This window comes from Hibiscus syriacus, unplaced genomic scaffold, assembly GCF_006381635.1.
Source record: "Hibiscus syriacus cultivar Baekdansim isolate YM2019G1 unplaced genomic scaffold, ASM638163v2 tig00110403_pilon, whole genome shotgun sequence".
Lineage (NCBI taxonomy): Eukaryota > Viridiplantae > Streptophyta > Magnoliopsida > Malvales > Malvaceae > Hibiscus > Hibiscus syriacus.
Window position 1 is genome coordinate 932,628 of NW_024062723.1, and position 20,515 is coordinate 953,142.

Sequence of the window (20,515 nt, forward strand, 5' to 3'; positions counted from 1 at the left end):
AGATGATACATATTTTTTTGATCAAATTGGGGTTGACCAAAATTTCAACCCACCCGTTACCCTAGATCATGAATTCTAACGTAAATGATACCAATGTTAAAAAAAAAAACGTAAAGGTATCGTTTTATATATTTTTACAAACTTTAAACAAAATAAGTAACAGTCACTCCACTAAAGATATAACTATTTTTTTATCAACGAGTTAATTCAAGTTGTAAGTAGCTTGATATCAATTAAATAAAGTCTTAGGTTTAAGTTTTCGTATATGTAAAAATTCCTGCTTAAAAACTCAATCACTAAAATCAGGTGTACGACGTAAGCCAAACCAGAAGACCAACCAAAAAAATATAACTAATTTTCTTTTAAGATAGTATATAATAATAATCTAACCCATAGTTGATAATATATATATATATATATATATATATATATATATATATATATATATATATATAAATTTATTACCACCCTCTCAATAATTATAAAATAATTTTTTTACATAAAAATATTTTATTTCACTCCCATTATCACGTCCCACAAAATATAATAATAATATAGTAAGTCTTGGTCATCCACTATAGTCATCAGTTTCGAGATTTCCTTATATATATGACCATTGGGAAAGCAATCTGGAAATCAATTCACATTTCTTGCTTGCGTTGGGATTCCACTTCATTCAGTTGTAGGTTTCAGACTTCTCTCGGGCATTTCCTCAAACGCATTTCGAGCTTTTTGTTTTTGGATGAAAATTTATTAGGGTTTTCTTTTAATGCCAGGTAAAGCTGTACGTGAGAGAGTGAGCAGCGATGAGTACAGTGGCGGTGATCGGAGGTGGGATCAAAGGTCTTGTTTCGGCCTACGTCCTGGCCAAAGACGGCGTTTCCGTGGTGGTTTACGACGGAGAAGACCGGTTAGGCGGCCATGCAAAGACCGTCAATTTCGATGCCGTCGATTTAGACCTTGGCTTCGTTTTCCTTAATCCAGTAAGACTGTCCTTGTCTTTCTAAGTTTGTTTGTCCTTTGAAAAATCCTTCTAAGACGCTATTGTCATTATGGGTAAATCACGCATCTAGCATCTAAATTATCAGATTTGATATGTTTTAATATCTAAATTTTTTATTTTTTTAAATTATATCTAAAGTTTAGTTTTTATTTCATTTTTAGTACAAAAACTGATAGTTTAAGTACTGAACACGTTAAGTTTTTAAACTATGGTATACTAAAATAAAATGGAAACTAAACTATAATTATAGTTTTGAAAAACTTAAAATAAATTTAAGCATTAAAACATACCAAAACTAATAATTTAAATACTAAATGCGTAGTTTACATATCATTATTTATTTTCCTCGTCCTCGTGAATAAGTTGGACCGGGTCGATCTTTTTATTATTTTTTAACTAGAATTAAAATATTTTAATTTAAAATGTAACGTTCTTATCATATTATAAGAAGTCTAGTATAGTTTAGATATCAAAAATTAATTTAAGATATAATTGAGATACCCAAAAGTATATTAAGCCTTTAAAAATAAAAGTTCCAATTTAGGAGATTTTCTCAGCAATTACATACACTGAGACAATAATTTGATTGACACCGTCGCCTTCTCTGCCAGCCGTGGAATATTTCCCCAGCTGGGGAGAAGAAAATCAGACATTATGTGAAAATGAAAGGCTTTGGACCTTTCAAACTGTTTTTTTTTTAATTATTTTCGAGTGAGTAGAGACGAAACCAAAATTAAATATTGAGAAGAGTACGGTACTTAATTTTGAAATAATAAGGATTTATTATGTATTAAACCTAAAATTTTAGGGGGTTAAAGGTCTATTTTTACTTAAATTTAAACTGATAAAGATCTAAAATATTATTTTAGATCGGGTATTGTAAGTCTGTAAAGGCAAAAGCGATCCCTCAATTTAGTTTGTTCCGTTCGCAATGGTCAAGATTTAAATCCCTAATTTTACTTAAGGAATCTAGTAACTCATTTCACTAAACTAATTGGACGTTTAATTCATAATTTTGAAGATATGTATCTACGTGCATACATCATTTCCCACATATGTTTTGTCCATACTTGTAAAAAAAGTGTAAATTATACATTTAGTATATAAACTATCAGTTTTAATTCGTTTTAGTATTTAAACTTTTAAAAATTTCAAAATCATACTAATGTTTAGTTTTCAGTTCATTTTAGTATCTCGTCATTAAAAACTTAATGTCTTTAGTATTTAAACTATCAGTTTTGGTCCGTTTTTGTGCCTAAACTTTCAATTTTTCAAAATTTAACATTAAATTTTGAAAGGGTACTAAAATAAAATAAAACTAAAGTTTTTAAAGGTAGGGTACTAAGATGAAACAAAAATTAAACTTTAGGAATGATTTTGAAAAAAAATAAAAGTTTAAATGCTAAAACAGATAAAAACTAATAGTTTAGATACTAAACACACAATTTACCAAAAAAATCAAAGTTGAAATATTTTGCTTAAATATGTTTTACCCTTACCTACCCGCATTAAATTAATTCGAGCAGAATTAAAATAAATAAACTAAAATAATAATACTAACTTTTTTTTTATAATTTTTATCTAATCCATGTTGATCTCCTTATATCGAACTTCTAGACAATATTTATTTATTTTATTTATTATTATTTTTATAGATAGTGGTTGAGAGTAGGGATAGACATGAGTCAGGTTTCGGCCAATTCTACTCGAATAAAATTTTTTATATCTTTCACCCGATCTGACCCGAAACGAAAAATATATACCCTCCACTCGACCCGAACTCAACTGATTTTTTGAGATAAAATTCGAACACGATCCGACCCGAAATAATAAAAATATTATTTTTATTAAATAAAAACAGTAATTTAATTGAAAAAAATAATATATAAAGGGGTATTATTATAATTATTTATAAATATATAAGGTAAAATTATATTCTTGTAGGGTCGGGTCGGATATGGTATTTTTCACCCTAAACCCGAATCCGACCCGACCCAAACATCACCTTTAAAAAAACCAACCCAATTTCATTTTTTTTTAAAAATCCGACCCGATCAGGTTGAATTAGATTAAAATCCGTCGAGTTCGAGTTCAATTCTTAATTGAGAGAGTGTGACATAAAATATAAAATATTACTAAATTTATTTCATTTTAACTTTTTAGTAATTTAAAATAATCAAACTTGTCGCTGCACACTTGAGCCTAAGTGCGACCTTAAAGTGTCATTTCATCTTCCTCGGTCCAAAATATAACTATCGTACTTAGAATATTCATACACCCACGTACGACCGTTGTATAAATAAATAATTATCATTATTATGATTTTTTATACAAAACTTTGAATTTGTCAGTTGATTAGTAACCTGAAAATCTTTTTTAAGTATTTGTTTTTAATAAATTAAAATATTAACCTGTCGTTACACTTGGGGCCCGCTGTGGACCAGCTTTATTAAATTAGTCAATGTGTTTAATTTTAGGATAAATTACAGATTTAATATCTAAATTATTAGTTTTAATTCGTTTTAGTATCAAAACTTTCAATTTTTCAAAACCATACCTAAAGTTTAGTTTTATTTTTTAAAAACTTAACGCGTTTAATACCTAAACTATAAGTTTTTGTTTGGTTTAGTCCCTAAACTTTCAATGTTTTCAAAACTTAACGTTAAATTTTGAACGGGGTACTAAAATGAAAGAAAACTGATGTTGTTAACGACAAAGTACTAAAATGAAACAAAAACTAAACTTTAGGTATGATTTTGAAAAAAAATGAAAGTTAAGTACTAAAATGGACCAAAACTAATAGTTTATGTACTAAACGCATAATTTACCCTTAAGATAAGATTGACAAATAGTTTATGATTACTATACTTAGGTACCTCAGAGTGCTCCTAATCAAATAATTGACATGCAAATTCATTTTACCATATATAGAAAATATTAACACGTACATGATCGTGAACTCCGATCTTCGAATATAGATAGTAAAACAGACATGTTCGTATACAAATCGTTACTGGAACAAGAAAACTACATATTTGTCTTAAAAATCATTAGGGTTTAAGCAAGGCAGCGGATTACAAATGCATGGATTGTATTCTACGAGCTCCAAGATTTTGTATGTTTTGTTAAGAAACAATGCATCGACTTATATGTATACATGGGAAACTTGACAGGCAAGGTATGCAACACTGTTGGAGATGTTTGATAGCCTTGGTGTCGATGTGGAGACATCCGATGTTTCCTTCTCGGTTAGCCATGACAAAGGCGATGGCTACGAATGGTGCAGCCAATATGGTTTTTCGAATTACTTTGCTCAAAAGAAGAAGCTGTTGAATCCTTTCAACTGGCAGAACCTTAGAGAGATCATCAAATTCGGGAACGACGTCGAGAGGTTCGAGTTTGACCTTTTGTGATCACACGATTTCTCAACTGCTCTTAGCATGTGTTTTCCTGATATGTGCAGCTATCTTGGATCAGTTGAGAACAACCCTGACATTGATCGTAATGAAACCTTGGGAGAGTTTATTAAGTCAAAGGGCTACTCTGAAAATTTTCAGGACACTTATCTGGTGAGCTGCTGAAGGATTTATACATATATATATATATATATATATATATATATATATATATATATGTTTCATCCAATTGTTTATACTAATTGAAACATTGAAATTTGACAGGGTCCCATATGTGGATCAATGTGGTCAAGCTCCAAGGAAGATGTTATGAAGTTTTCAGCCTTCTCCATTCTTTCGTTTGTCGTGCTCACCATCTATACCAGGTGTTTGATTAATTTCCCAAATGAATACTACCTAGTCATAAGACCTGATATGCTGATTTCGTTTGTTGATCTTATTGTTTTCCATTTTTAGCAATTTGGGCAGCCTCAGTGGTTGACTATCAAAGGGCACTCAAATTTTGTTAAAAGGGTTAGCACTTTACTAGTTTCCTAAACTCTCCGACTCCATATGGTCATCTTATTCGTGACATAGGTTGTTCGAAAGTATAAAAACTAGAGGTTGTACTGACGTAAACTAAATAAAAATGTGTTCCGATTCAATGAAATCAGGTCAGAGATGTGTTGGAGACTAAAGGGTGTCAATTTAAACTTGGTTCTGAAGTACAATCTGTTTTGCCTGCCGATAACGGTGAGTGATTGTGCTCCCTTGTCATATTTCCGTGTTAAGCCTTGTATCAGGCAACATGACATCTTTCCTTTGAGCATCACTTTCTTGAAAATTCCCATATAGATGCAAGACATTTTTCCTATCTGAGATTTATGGACCTCCAAGATAATTGTATAAATGGATTAGCAGGCACCACCGTGGTGTGTAGAGATGGTTCCGAAGAAACTTACAGTGGATGCATAATGGCTGTTGATGCTCCCACAGCCCTGAGAATATTAGGAAAACAAGCAACATTCGAAGAAACGAGAGTATTGGGTGCAGTCCAATATGCTTCCATGTACTACAACTTATACCCCCACTTTGATCTATATACTTAATGTTGTGCCTACCTGCATCTCAACATTAATATGCATATAAGGAAGTTGATATCGGTAAACGATGACTCGATCTAGTTTAGGATGTCAAAATTCATTAGGAGACAGGAACTTCGAACTTCTAGAGCTTACTAAAATGCATGAAAGCTGATCAATTGTTTCTGTTTGCAGTGATATGTACCTTCACCAGGACAGCAGTTTAATGCCACAAAACAAATCAGCTTGGGGTGCACTGAATTTTCTCAATACTAGAGAAAATAAAGCAAGCTTAACGTATTGGCTTGATGCACTGCAGGTATGCGGCAAGTTCTTCTAGTAAACAAGATGTTAAACTTGTCATATACCATCTATCTCATCAGAATTACTAAAATACTTGGTTGTTTCTCAAGTTATAACTTTGAGTAAGCCCGCTGACCGGTTCTTATTATTTTTTCCCCAGAAAATTGAGAAAACTAGTCAGCCATTTTTTGTGACAGTCAATCCAGACCATACCCCAAAGAAAACCTTATTTAAGTGGTCGACTGGCTATGCTATTCCCTCTGTTGCTGCCTCAAAAGCTTCTCTTGAGCTTGGTCAAATTCAAGGGAAGAGAGGAATCTGGTTCTGTGGTGAGATATTTTTTTCCATGAAATTACTTAACGTTTCAGTACTCTTGTAATAGATGTCGATTATCAGCGAAGTATTCTCGCTGCTGGCAGTGTGCTGTGCTTATTAGCTAGACAGTTAAGTTTTATTAGTATTATCATTATACGAAAAATGATGCATCATGTCGACTGCCTCTAATCTGAGTATCTGTTTATGATTCTTTCAGGTTATGGACTCCATGAGGATGAATTAAAGGTAGATATCTTATAATTTCAGCTTATTTATAACTTTAACAATGCTTCGATCTTATAAATGGCTTTAGTTTAGGCTGCAATGAAATTACGAGAACTTACAAAGCATTCTAATAAGGACCTCTTTTTTCGCAGGCTGGCATGGATGCTGCACATGGTTTCTTGGGAAAGAAGTCTTCTGTTCTGCCCAGTCCAAAGAACATGGCACCGTCTTTCATGGAAACAACGGCACGCCTCTTTGTTACTAAATTCTTTCAACAATATATATCTGTGGGCTGCGTAATGTGAGTTCTTAAAGATAATCACTCAATCTTTTAGCATTTTGTTATTTCAGTACATGTTTTTTTCTTCTTGAATTTGACAAAATTTACCGTGTGACATTCGCCAGTTTCTTAGAGGAAGGAGGCAAAATTTTCACTTTCAAAGGAAACATCGAAAAATGTCCTCTTAAAACAGCCCTGAAAGTGCACAATCCTCATTTTTACTGGAGGGTAAACTCTACTCGAGCTTTCAACCAAGTTGGATTAGTTGTTAATATTATAATATAGTGCTAATGAACACTGGATGTGTTTTCTCCCAGATTATGAAAGATGCTGATATAGGCCTTGCAGATGCGTATATCAATGGAGATTTTTCTTTCGTCGATGAAAATGATGGTCTTCTGAATCTTTTCCGGGTAAGAAAAGGTTCTCGAGACCTGTGCCCATAAATACAGTACAATTTATGTTATATGTAATCATAATCTTCATCGACAACTTTGCAGATACTCGTTGCCAACAAAGAGAATTCAGCAACGTCAAATAAAAGAAGGTTTGTTATAGCTTAAAGACGAATCTCGATTGCGATACTAGTAGAATCCGCAAACAAAATCGGTTCATAAAGCATGGACGTTTAATTGGTTGCAGGACTTGGTGGTCACCTGCACTGTTAACAGCTAGTATATCATCGGCAAAGTATTTCGTGAAGCATCTCATGAGACAAAATACCATTACGCAGGCTCGTAGGAACATCGCTCGTCATTATGATCTGGTAAGTAATCATTAATTTGATTACAAATATGCAGTATTCACCCTCCAACAAGTTATTTGTATTACAAGTAGCAAACTTTGTCCGGATAACTCTCTGTTAAGGAACTATGTTACTAACTCGGTGTTACCATGTACTAGCCACGGATAAGTCTATTTTCAACTGGATTTATCGAATCAAAGCTAACCAATTCCCTGCAAATTTGCCTGCAGAGCAACGAGCTTTTCACTCTATACTTGGGTAAAATGATGCAATACTCTTCTGGAGTTTTTAGGGTCAGGATCTCAACTTATATCTCTTTCTCTAAAAGTGCATGGACATTTAGATTTTATCTTTTTCTAGCATTGTGACGTTGATGTTAAGTTACTTTACAGACGGGGGAAGAGCATTTGGACGTCGCACAGCGAAGAAAAATCAGTTCCCTTATTGAGAAAGTGAGCATTCTTGATGGTCTCATCATCATTCTTCATTTTCTTTTGCTATGATCATTTATTTGATGGTGTTGTTATCTGATACATTCAGGCAAGGGTAGAGAAGGGGCATGAAGTTCTCGATATCGGGTGTGGTTGGGGAAGCTTAGCTATTGAAACTGTCAAAAGAACAGGATGCAATTACACTGGCATCACTCTATCAGAGCAGCAATTGAAATATGCTCAAGAGAAAGTGAAGGAAGCTGGACTTGAGGTATCCATGTCCGAAAAAACCCAGCTTCTGTCTGCATATAATTCTTATTTTCACCTTGTTTCCCATAGCTAACAAGTTTCTTAACATCAGGATAAAATCAAAATACTCCTCTGCGACTATCGCCAGTTACCCAAGCAACACCAATTTGACAGAATCATATCTGTGTAAGCTATAAATTCCGCTCCCGTTAACTTATATTTAGTAGTTTCTTGACAAATAGCTTCAATATTTTGCAATTATGTTCTTCAGAGAGATGGTAGAACATGTCGGTGAAGAATATATCGAGGAGTTTTACCGATGCTGCGACCAATTATTGAAGGAAGACGGACTTTTCGTACTTCAGGTAATGCTAAAATGGTGAAGATAGAACTTTCACTTTCGTATTAGGCCGAAACAATTCATTGATGTCCAGGAGTGGTCATTTGTTTTTCTTTTTCCTCAGTTCATTTCAATTCCAGAGGAGCTTTCCAAGGAAATTCAGCAAACAGCAGGTTTCCTAAAGGAATATATCTTCCCCGGTGGAACCCTGCTTTCTTTGGACAGGAATTTGACAGCCATGGCTAATGCAACAAGATTCAGGTAATACCTTTCGTTGTTTAGACAATCGGACACGCATTTTTCCTTGTTCGGAGGTAGAAATTGATCAACGATTATTGCACGAGTGCAGTGTGGAGCATGTCGAAAACATCGGAATCAGTTATTACCACACACTAAGGTGGTGGCGAAAACTTTTCCTGGAAAACACAAGGTACTTAGCAATTCTCTCCTCCTACACATTGTGCCGATTTTGATCGGCACGAGAAGTTCGTGACCATGAACATATTTTGTTTTCCTCCTCAGCAAAGTTCTGGCTCTGGGATTCGACGACAAGTTCATGCGGACATGGGAATACTATTTCGATTACTGTGCTGCCGGTTTCAAGACCGGAACCCTTATAGATTACCAGGTAAACTCCATACATACATGATGCACACTTAAAATTTATAGTCTTGGACTCCTTAATCATGTCAAGCAACAACGAGTCCCATGTATATGTGGAAGAATTTAATCCTTAGGCTTGCTGCTACGAACGAATGCAGGTTGTATTTTCGCGGGCCGGCAATTTCGATACACTTGGAGATCCGTACAAAGGTTTCCCGTCGGCATATTCCTTCAACGATGAATGAGCTTCGTGCCGAATATCGACCCAGAAATAAGCAGGCTTTAACGATGATCACCATAGACCACTTCAACCGGCTGGATCAAACTGCTGCCGCTGCTGCCAGTATTTCGAACAACCTGTTTTCCCTAGTCCCTGCTTGTGTTCAGTTAATGGACATGTTGCAATGTAAGAATAAGGATATATATATATATATATATATATATATATATATATGAATATTGTATCTGGTAGACTGGTTAGATGTTATGTATGAAGGCTTGACAACTTGAGTTGAGTCCATTCGAATTGAGCATTTATAGAGCTTTGACTGAATCGATCTCGAGTGACTCACGATTTTTTTCATCTGATTTATAACCCTAATTATATTGCATGCTCAAACTGTGTCATATCAATCTATTTAATGGATCACATTAATACTTTATTATTTCAAAAATGGATGTTAACAGTGAGTGATTGACTTGTTAATAATAATAATTAAATTATTACTTTAAAATATCAGTAGAATTTTTTTATTTAAACATCAATGATTATTTATGCAGTTTATCTTGAGAATATAATAATTAAAATTAATTAAATTTAGAAGAAATATTTATAAATTAGTCAAATAAATCAAACTTAGTATAAAAATACGTGCCCAAACTATACATTTTTCTTATCTAATTGTCTAAATTATTTTACGCTCAATTCAAGTGTCAATTAAGTGGTACATTGAGATCGGGAGAGTGGCTCTCGTTAACTACGGAAAAGACTACGGCAAGTTGGTTGTCATCGTCGATGCCGTCGACCAGAACAGAGTATGCCCCCTTCTCAGATTTAGTACAGTATTGGCTTTCATCTAAAGTTATCATTTTTAAGTGTTTTGTGGATTTGTAATGATGAAATGGAATTTGGGTTTTTAGCTATTGAAGTCAATGTTGTAATAGTCGCTTAAGGGTAAATTCAATGGTACATTTTGGGTTTTTAGTGCATTTTTGTTTCTTATACTAAGTTAATTGGATTTTCAATATGGGTTTTTGTTCGGGTTCTCTGTGTTTATCTTGTTGAGTGTAGCTTTGTTTGAAATATTCATTCCATCTGCAAATTGCTGCAGAAATGAATCTGCCTTATGTAAGTCATTTCGTATTTCAAGACTTGTGCCAACTCAATGTTTACTTTACACTTGGGAAGGAGTGTCGGATATTAGTATATGATTTAAGCCTATGTGCTGAGTTTTCCTGTTTATCTGGAGGGTCGGGGCTTTGTTATGCACCTCGGATTTGAGGGGTTTGATGTGTCTTATATATGCATGCCATTGTACTTGATGAACAATGTTAGCCTGTAGAACGGATAGAATGCGGAGCTTTATCAGCCATTGAGTTTGTTGAAGTTAGGTAGGTGATGTTTGCAAAAGTGGAGCTTCAGTGGTTGACTGGTTGTGTTTTTGATGTGGCAAGCACTTGTTTTTTTTTTTTTTTGATAAAAAGGAAGGCCTCGTTAAAACCCCTTCATAATCGTCAAGCAGCAAAGACTCAACAGACATTAGAAGGAGAAAAAGAACGCCTTAGAAATTTTATTGCATAATAACCAAGTACAATAAGATCAGACTACCACCGAAGAACGATGGCAGCCCACTTAACACATTGCCAAACAACAATACCTGCATGAATATGTTTGTACCCTACAACAAAACAAACTAATAGGTTGATCAACCAATTACAAACCAAAACCATTCCCTAATGTTCCCAATATACCAAAAATAGGAAAACAACAACCCAATTAATTCCCCATCATTTAACCAATCCCTTGTTTGGCAAGTTTATCCGCTTCACAATTTGCTACTCTAGCCACATGACGAACAATGACCCCTCTATGGACCACTATGTCTGCAAATCTTTAACAATGGATAGAAACATCGGAATGGAGATAACTGGATTTTTTATCCACTCCACAACCACTACACTATCGGACTCCAAAATAATCCTTTGTTTCTCCGACAAATCCGAATCCAGGACCAGATTCAAACCTCTCTTCACTGCCATCAATTATGCCATAATCGGAGGACTGGATCCAACTTGTTCTAAGAACGAACCCAATATCACTCCTTTCTCATCTCTTATAAGCCCACCAATTCCTCCCTTCGACCACCACCTCTCCATAGCACCATCTACATTCAGCTTAACAAAACCCGTAGGAGGAGGAGACCAACTGACTACCTTTTGTGATATCTTTTCGTCGAACATAACATGATCAGCTAGCAGCAGATCCCTCACAAGACTATCAAAAGAGACCATCAATTTAGGAAATTTTGAAGAAAATCATGATGCCACTATGTACCTTGATAGAAAAGATAACAAAGTGAAATCTAATTTCCCATTATTAAAAATAATATCATTTCTCATTTTCTAAATTGACCACAAAACCGCTCCTGGGATGCAGGTCCAAACGCATGAACGTGGCACAAGATCAAACCAAACTGAAAATAAGGCTACAGAGCACTCTGGAATTGCAAATGAAACCTCTCACCGGCACTCTGGAATTGCAAATGAAACCTCTCACCGGCGCAAGAAGCTAGTCCATAACCCCCAAGACACTTTGCAAGAAAAGAATAGATGAGAAACTGTTTCTTGAACCAACCCACAAAACGGACAAAACAAATCTTCTATACCTTGCACCCCACGTTTTATTAACTCTACCTTGACCACAACCTTCTTGTGCACCACTTGCCAAATAAAATATTTAACCCTAGGAGGAGCTACACCGGCCCAGACTGTTCTTTTCCAAGGAAAACTATCGAACGAGGTTCCCAAAAAAATTTCAAGACAAAATTTCACTGAAAACCTCCCATCTCCTTCTCCCTCCCATAGAAGACTATTATCCATCGATGACGATGGATTTAAATTATACAACAATGCCATAAGCTCATTCCATTGCATCAACTCCTAATCGGCAAGATTTCTCCTCATGGCAATATCCCAGAAACAGCCTGACGAATTACTTTTCCTGAAATCGACGATCTTCCCCTCCTTGTTGATTGATAATGCGAACAATCGAGAAAAACGTACCCTCAAAGGAACTCCATCCAACCAAGCGTCATGCCAGAATCTTATTGATTCCCCATTACCCGGCTTCAGCCGAAAGTTACTTCGCAAACATTCCCCAAACTCGTCAGTGGAGCAACAGTTCTTCACAACCCCTTTTCATATCCAAGAAGCTTTGCAGGAGACCGAACTCTCTACACCCATAGTATTCGGATTAATATTGTTTTTACAACAAATTATCCTTTTTCACCAGGAGTTTTTATCGTTGGCAAACTTCCATGTCCACTTTCCTAATAATGATCAATTCATAAGCTCAAGATTTGGAACCTCAATCTCTCTCAACTCCTTAGGCTTGCAGGCAATTTCCCAATTAACCCAATGAATTTTGTTTTTAATATTCGATTTCCCCCAAAGAAAATTTTCCATAATTGAGTTGATTCTCTTCAGAACACACCTTGGTAATCTAAAAATCGACATGAAGTATATTGGTAAGGAGCACAGAACCGACTTAATCAACACCACTCTATCAGTGATGGATAGGGAGGCAGACTTCCACGTGGTCAATTTTTATTTAGAACTTTTGAATAATCGGATCCCATAGAGTAACTGAGTTTTTCTTTGGCCCAAGCGGAAGCCCCAAGTATTCTGTTGGAAAAGAACTCACTGTGCACCCTATTGCAGCAGCCCACTCAAAAATAACCTCGTCATTGACGTTGATATCGAATAACATGCTCTTTGAAAGATTAATCTTCAATCCTGACATCAACTCAAAAATCAGAAGCACCATTCTCACATTTTTCAGTTCCCAACAGACGCATTGCAAAAAATTAACAAATCATCTGCGAATTGAAGATGGGAGAGCTGAAAAGAATCTCCCGGACTCCCAATCTCAAAACCTCTAAACAAACCTAACCTCACTTGTTGATGCCCCATATATGGTGAGGCCAAATGAACTTCAAGAGGCTTACATTAACAGATATCACAATCGACATTCCCCGTGTTCCAAAGAAGAAGACGTTGATTTAAGCTATGGAGAAGGCTGGTAAGGATGATAATTTTTACCAGCAATGAAGTATCGTTTCTCAAAGTAATGTTTTCTTTCTAATCATTTTATGTTGACTTGCAGATGTTAAGACCAAAAGGGAAAATAGCTCATGGGGTCGAAAGCTGATTGTCCAGAAGAGAAGGGCATCTCTCAATGACTTCGATAGATTCAAGCTCATTTTGGCTAAGATCAAGATCTGTTTCTGATACCAACTATTGATTTCTTTGCAGATAACGCTTTCTAGAAATTCAAAGCTGGCAAAGCTGCACTATATTGTTTTGCAGAGGGCCGGAGTCGTCAGGCAATAGCTTGCTAAGCTGAAAAAGGAGAATGTATCTTGAATCATGGATTTTGCTATTGTTGTCATCAACATTATGCAGCTTCTTTTCGTATTTTTCTTTATAGCTTGTAGTGATATGGTGCTTATCAATGTTATTGCTTGATGCAATTTTTCTTATTGAACTTCTGGTATTTATTTATACAGGACAAGGAATCCATTAGCACTATGCTGGGACAAGATAATTCCCATTTTATTACATTTTTGTTCTACAAAGTAATCTTATAAGTCGATGTTAGTAATTTGGATCAACCGAGCAACAGAATCAGGTTAAATTAAAGTGCATATCTTAATTGTTGATCTTTGATGTTTGCTGCAATTGCGAACCGAGTGGCAGCTTGATTTTTCTCTACTTTACGTTGCCGACTTTTATGAAACTAAGTTTGGGAAGGAGGTGCTGCGTCAGTGGTTTCACCAGCAGCTGGTGGTGGTGGTGGTGGTTGAAGAGGGGATGGCACTGCTGATGGTTTAATGTACCTCATAAGCACCCTACCTTTATTATTGCTCCACCATTCTTCAGCCTTTTGCTCGGCGAACTTTCGTTTGCTGCACAAATGTTGAGAGTCAGTACATTGGCAAAACAATTTTGGTTCACTGGGTTTTATTTATGTCGATGGTGCATTCAGTTGTCTATGTGCTGCATGTACGTGTGATCGAATGTGTGAGACGGAGAGGGGGAGCTATTTCAGTAAAATCAACTATTAAGTCAAGTACCTGAATCGAACTCGTTTGAAGATCTTCCTCCATTTGGGTGATTAACATAAGTGATGTAGACTCCGGGTTCGAATTGCTCGGTAAGTTCAGCCGAGCTTGGTTGAGCTGCAGCATCTCTGGAACTTCCACTATCATTAGACGGAACAATAGCTGTGGTGCTTTCCACCGTCTGGTTTTCCAAGGTTGCTGGCAAAGAAGCATCGGGTTTTCCATAAGTGCTTAAGAATGCTTCAGCTTGAGTATTCATAGCTTTAAATGTTTCACTTTCGGAAACCTCGGAGGGCAACTTCTCGAATAGTTCCTTCAACTGTAGAACAATATCGACTTTTATCGGTAGGTATCATCGTAGATGGCACGGTTTACATCTGGTGGCAAACTGAAAAGCGAGTTAAGTTAAATTTACCTCATCTGTGATGGATTTCACGACTTCCTTGGCCTCTTTAAACTTGGATGATTCTCTTACAGCATTTAAAGCTGATTCTTGAGCCTTTTTCCGTAGTTTCTGAATCTCTACGTTTTGTGTATCACATTTCTGCTTCAAACTTTTGACCTGTAACCGCTCGAAAGTAGAGAAAAACGGATTAGTTTTGATGGCAGGCTGCCTGTTTAATACAAGCAGTGGATGAGCATAACAGAACAGCAAATAGGTATATCACTAGTACTTGATTTTGCAGTTTTGACACTTCTTGGTTCAGAACTTCATTTGACCTCCTGAGGCTTTCAATAACATTCTTTGAAAATGTATTTGTGCAGCGTGGAGGACTTGGTCGCCTTGAGTACGGTGAACTAGATCTCGAGTTCATAGGGGAATGAGGTGGTGTTGCCGGAGATGTAGCCGGTCTAAAAGCAGTTTGAAAAGGAACTAATGGACTTGGAGTTGGAGCCTCTCTAAGCTGTATAGGTGATGGAAATTGGGAGGCTCGCATTTGAGAAGCATCAACTCTAGACCCCGGTTTTCCTGACATTATCTCAAGGTATTTTATCAGTTCTGTGTTGCGAGAAAGTAAAAGCCTGGAAGACCTTAACTCTCCTCTATGACTATCTACAGATCTTTCCTTGCCATCAATAGAGGACCGTGGGCCAGCAAACTTTCTATTCAAAAGTGAAGTATTACCAGCTTCAGCTGATTTAAGTTTTGTGTAGCAACCATCGCAAACACGGTGAGGTTTTCCAGGAGTCGGAGCCAATGCTGCTTTCAAAGCTTTCTTGGAACTGCAAGCATGACAATGCACCAGTCCACAATGGTAACAATTGTGCCTCTTTCTAGTAAAGCCAAAAGCCTGCCGGCAGCCGGTGCAAACTGACTGGTCAGCACCAGAGATCCATTTATGGATGCATATACAGGAAGTGAAGTTTGAACCACATGATATATTTTGACATGCCTTTCCCTCAATGATTCGACCAATGTTGGAGTTCTTCTATCTTCTATGTCACCATGTCCCAGTCTTCCATTGGCTCCTCTTCCCCATGTGAATATTTCACTTCTTGATGTCAGTACAGCAACATGATATGCCCCACAGCAATTTCTTCGACAAATTCACCTACCAGATTATCTTGTACCAGGCACGGTAATTTTCCATCAGAACTTGGGTTGCCTAATTGACCATATGCAGTACTACCCATGGTAAACACATGACCCGATGTAGTGAGTGCAACCGTAATAGTATGTCCACAAGCTATCTGGTGGAAGTTGTAGTCAATTAGCGAAGAGACACAGAATGGAAGGAGATAACTTTCCTTACTTCCATGGCCTAGCCGGTGTTTATCCCCATCACCCCAGGTGAACAACTTTCTTGATGAAATGTTAGCACCAGACTGGCCTGAAACCTCGACAATAGCTGCGGTATGCCAAACTCCACATGCAACTTTAACCGTCTTTAGTCCATTCAACATTTGAACTTCTTTTGGATATGCACTGTTTTCCCTATCTCCATGGCCCAAAACACCAAATCTTCCATCCCCAAATGTAAATAGCTTGCCATTAGAAGTTGCCAGAGCTGAATGCCAAGTGCCGCATGAGATGGATAACACTTGGTGTCCTTCTAATGCACCACTAACTCTCTTTGGTATCCAATGGCTGACGTCAGTACCATGACCAAGGAGGCCAGCATTATGAACACCATCACCCCAAGTGAATAAATCACCAGCTGAGGATACAACGCATGTATGATATTCTCCAGATGCAACGAATTCGACATTAGTTACTGCCAGGAACTCAACTAATCGGGGATGGTTAAAGTCTTTTTCGGTTCCATGACCAAGTCTTCCTCCTGATTCCTCACCCCAGGTGAAAACTTCACCCTGCTTTGTTACAAGAGCGATATGTCTCACACCGCAAGCTATCTGATGAACATCAAGCACTACATTCGATTCCAAGGGCCTAGGAGTTAGCACATCAATTTTTGGAGAAACTGAGCTTACAGGCCCATCTGATCCGTCAGGCCATACTTCTCCCCACATGTAAACATCACCTAATGATTCTATATCATCTGGACCCCCAGATCCACCACTTGAACAGCTAGGAGTGCTTGAAACACTTATTCGGAAACCATCTGCATTACTAGGTCTCATCTGCATATTTGCACGTTCTGACCCCGCATCTGAGCTTCCAATATCAAATGATGCAACACTACTAGAAATACTATTGCTGAACTCTAGAGCACCAAACGGGCGACCATTTTGTAATAAATAACCTTCTTGTAGCTGTCACAAAAGACATGGAAGTCAGTAGGAATATATTCCAATCTAAAGAATAGGCAACAAATGTAGCCATACAATCTCCGAGTTCTTGTAATTATAATGGACGTTCACGCTGTATGTATCTTCCAAAAGTAAGTCCTTTGTGATTCATTAGTAAGAATATTTTATATTGTAAGTGGATTCTCCGACAAATACTGGTTCGGTCTGCTAACTCAATACATGCAACAAGCGTCTTATGATATGCATATGTATGTAGAAAGCAGAGCTCACATCACTTAAATCACTTTTGGTTCGTCTCTTTCGATTCTGTCCGATCAATGCCTTAAGACCTGATAACCACACTTCAACTTCAGCTTTGTCCTTGCAGATCTATGGAGGTAGACAATTGCAATCACTGGATTCAAATTTACCATTCAGCTGAATATAAACAAATAGCAGATAACCTAATGACTGGTACTAACCAAGTCGAGAGATCTGTCACCACCCTTATTATATAGAAGTGAAAATGATAAGTACTCCTTTTCTGGGCGAAGAAATCTTCTAAAAACAGCCTGTAGAAGTTGAAAAGCACTGGTTTTAACCTCTCTTTTTTGCATGTTATTTTAGTGGCATGACACAAAAAAGAAGGCCAATTACGCTGCCATTAACTGGAAAAATGAAAAGCTGGAATTGAACTTACAGTTCGCTGTCCAGGAACGATACGAGAGATGGAGCTTAATTTCAGATTCTTCTCTTGTCCATGCGATAACCATATCAGTGTTGTTTCATCCTGTTAATAAAGCTAAAACTGAAATCATATATGCACTTAAGATTACTGAGAGAGTAACTGCATATGCTTTTCTAGTAATGGCTGCTTTCTACTGGAAAACAACAGAAATTAGGAATAGAAGAGAATTCACATGCAAACATGTATATCTATGTGTGTGTGTATGTATGTAAAATTAGAACTACATAAATGTCCATCTGGCTTATTTTCTAACTAATTCAAGTAAGGTTAGGATTTTAATTGTACTCATTCAAACAATAATTTCAACTTGAAGTTATATTAAAAATTTATCCACGGTTTTTCAAACTTAAGATGCCATCCATCCACTAAGACCCATTTGTATACAAACAAGGACAGAGTCATGATGAAACTTTAGGGGCTTCGAACGTAAATAATAATAAAATGGGGTTAGATTTTAATTGTACTCATCTAGAAATATTTTTGAGGGCAGATATATTAATAACAATTTTTTTATATAAGGTAGGTATAAATAAAATTTCAGAGTGGACATCATAAATAAAATAAGCAACTTGCATAAAAATATTCGAATTTCAAGATAAGCACGTACACACCCTGAAGTCTACTTGCGTTCGCAACCGGTTATACTCAAATTGTAAAGTTTTAAAACTACGATGACCTAAAGGTGAGCCCAAAAATTTGAGAAGTCTGGAGACTGAATTTATCAAGTTTCAAAATTAAGAGAAACTTGAAAAAAATAATAGGCCTAAGATATTGAGAAGGGCCAAGACTTAATTTATATAATTTCAAAACTAAGAGACTTAAAAACAATTAGACCAATCATTTGACTCCATCCCTGATTACAAAAGCCGAATAATTATGTTACTGACTATTTGTATATGGTACATACTAACATGGTTGAAAATTCATTCCAGGTCCCTCTATCATAGGGGTTGATTCAAATTAGTCCATTTACTATTAAATGAACCGATTTAGTCTCAGTACCAATAAGAAAAATAAGGCTAATTTTAATAGAGTTAACATTTACTTTTAAAAATGACATGAAATTTGTTTTAAAAATATTAGCTCTGTTAAACTGTAACTTACATTTCTTAACAGTAAATATTAACTTTAAAGAAAAGTTATGAGTTTATTTAATGTCTTTACTAGTATAAAGACTAGGTAAATTACACATTTAATACTTAAATTATTAGTTTTGATATGTTTTAGGGTCTAAACTTTTAATTTTTTTTAAAATCATACCTAAGGTTTAGTTTTTGTTTCATTTTAGTACTCGCCGTTAAAAACTTAATGCATTTAATACCTAAACTGTCAATTTTGGTCCGTTTTAGTACCTAAACTTACAAAAAAAATCAAAACTTAACGTTAAATTTTGAACGGGATACTAAAATGAAACAAAAACTAAACTTTAGATATGATTTTAAAAAAACTTGGGACTTTAGGTATTAAAATTAATCATAACAAATTGTTTAGGTACTAAATACATAATTTACCCTAGAGAGCATATCGATAAAGGGAGCTGTCATATGCTGTCATCTACTAACACAACACATCTGAGTCTTGGTAACACAGATGGATGATGCATTTTTCCATCATTTGAGAAGAACTCATTCCACCATCGAAGTACATTGAGATGAAAAAAGATTGAAGAGGAAGTAACTCACAGGGGAAAGTCTAAATGCTCGAAACTTTGGTTTTCCTTTACGGCTGTATTTGATAAGCCGAGTGCCCTTTTTCAAAGCAATAATCGCCTTCAAAACAAATGGTAAGGAATTAAAAGAACTACACAAAATAATGGGTAAACGCATTTGGTATTTAAACTATTAGTTTTAGTTCGTTTTAATATTTAAATTTTCATTTTATTAATCAATTGACAGTAAACGTGTAGACACTGCATATACAATTACTCAACTTTAAAACTTTTAAAAAGAACAATACTTCTTCTACCACCAAATTCGTTCGATAATTGTATAATATCCTAACTCAAAACTTTTAAAGAGAACAATACTTTCTTTTACCATTAAATTCGCTCAATAATTGTATAACATCCTAACTCGCTTCCATATATATTTTTAGAATACCCTAGCTTCTATATTTGAATAAACAGAAAATGCCAACCTGCAGATTCCTAGATAGGGGTTCACATCAAATTCTTGCTCATTTCCAGTTAATTCGTCCCATTCTTTTCGTTTATACTATTGAATCCATCAACCCGTACTCGTCATTCATATATATATATATATATATTAGGTTAGTGTGAGATTTACATATTTGTGTATTCGAAAAATCTTTCAGAGACCATATTTCCATATTCTCGTTCAGGCTCGGATTAAGCTTAAAACAAACATACAAGAGAAAAACGAAGGGGAAAGAGAAAATACTTGCTCAATGTCGCGTTCAAAATTGCCATGATGAACAAGATCTGCCATTCCATTTAAAAGAACCGAAAGGAGACCGCCGAAAACGAAGACGCTCAATCATCAGGTACTGAAACGGCGACTCCCCTGCTGACCACCTTGTCTTCATAGATGCATGTGGCCTCTCTTCACGAACTCCGATCGCCCAGAAAACAAAAACCACCCACTACTCTTTGATCATCGAACGATAAGAACCCAAAGTTCCAAACTCGAAAAACATGATCCCCAAGGCTTATTTATTTGAATCATTTGTTTGTTGTTGGAGTTGGGTCTGCTGCAAATGCATGGGAGAAACGAGAAAAATAAAGAGCGAGCGAGATGAGGCGAA

The 20,515-nt window shown here is 36.0% G+C and overlaps 2 pseudogenes; one reads left to right on the forward strand and one right to left on the reverse strand.

Annotated features, from left to right (window-relative positions):
* The first annotated feature begins 616 nt into the window (after nt 1-616).
* On the forward strand, nt 617-9,351 carry LOC120123834 (annotated as a pseudogene).
* A 4,482-nt stretch (nt 9,352-13,833) lies between these two features.
* On the reverse strand, nt 13,834-20,304 carry LOC120123866 (annotated as a pseudogene).
* Nucleotides 20,305-20,515: the final 211 nt, after the last annotated feature.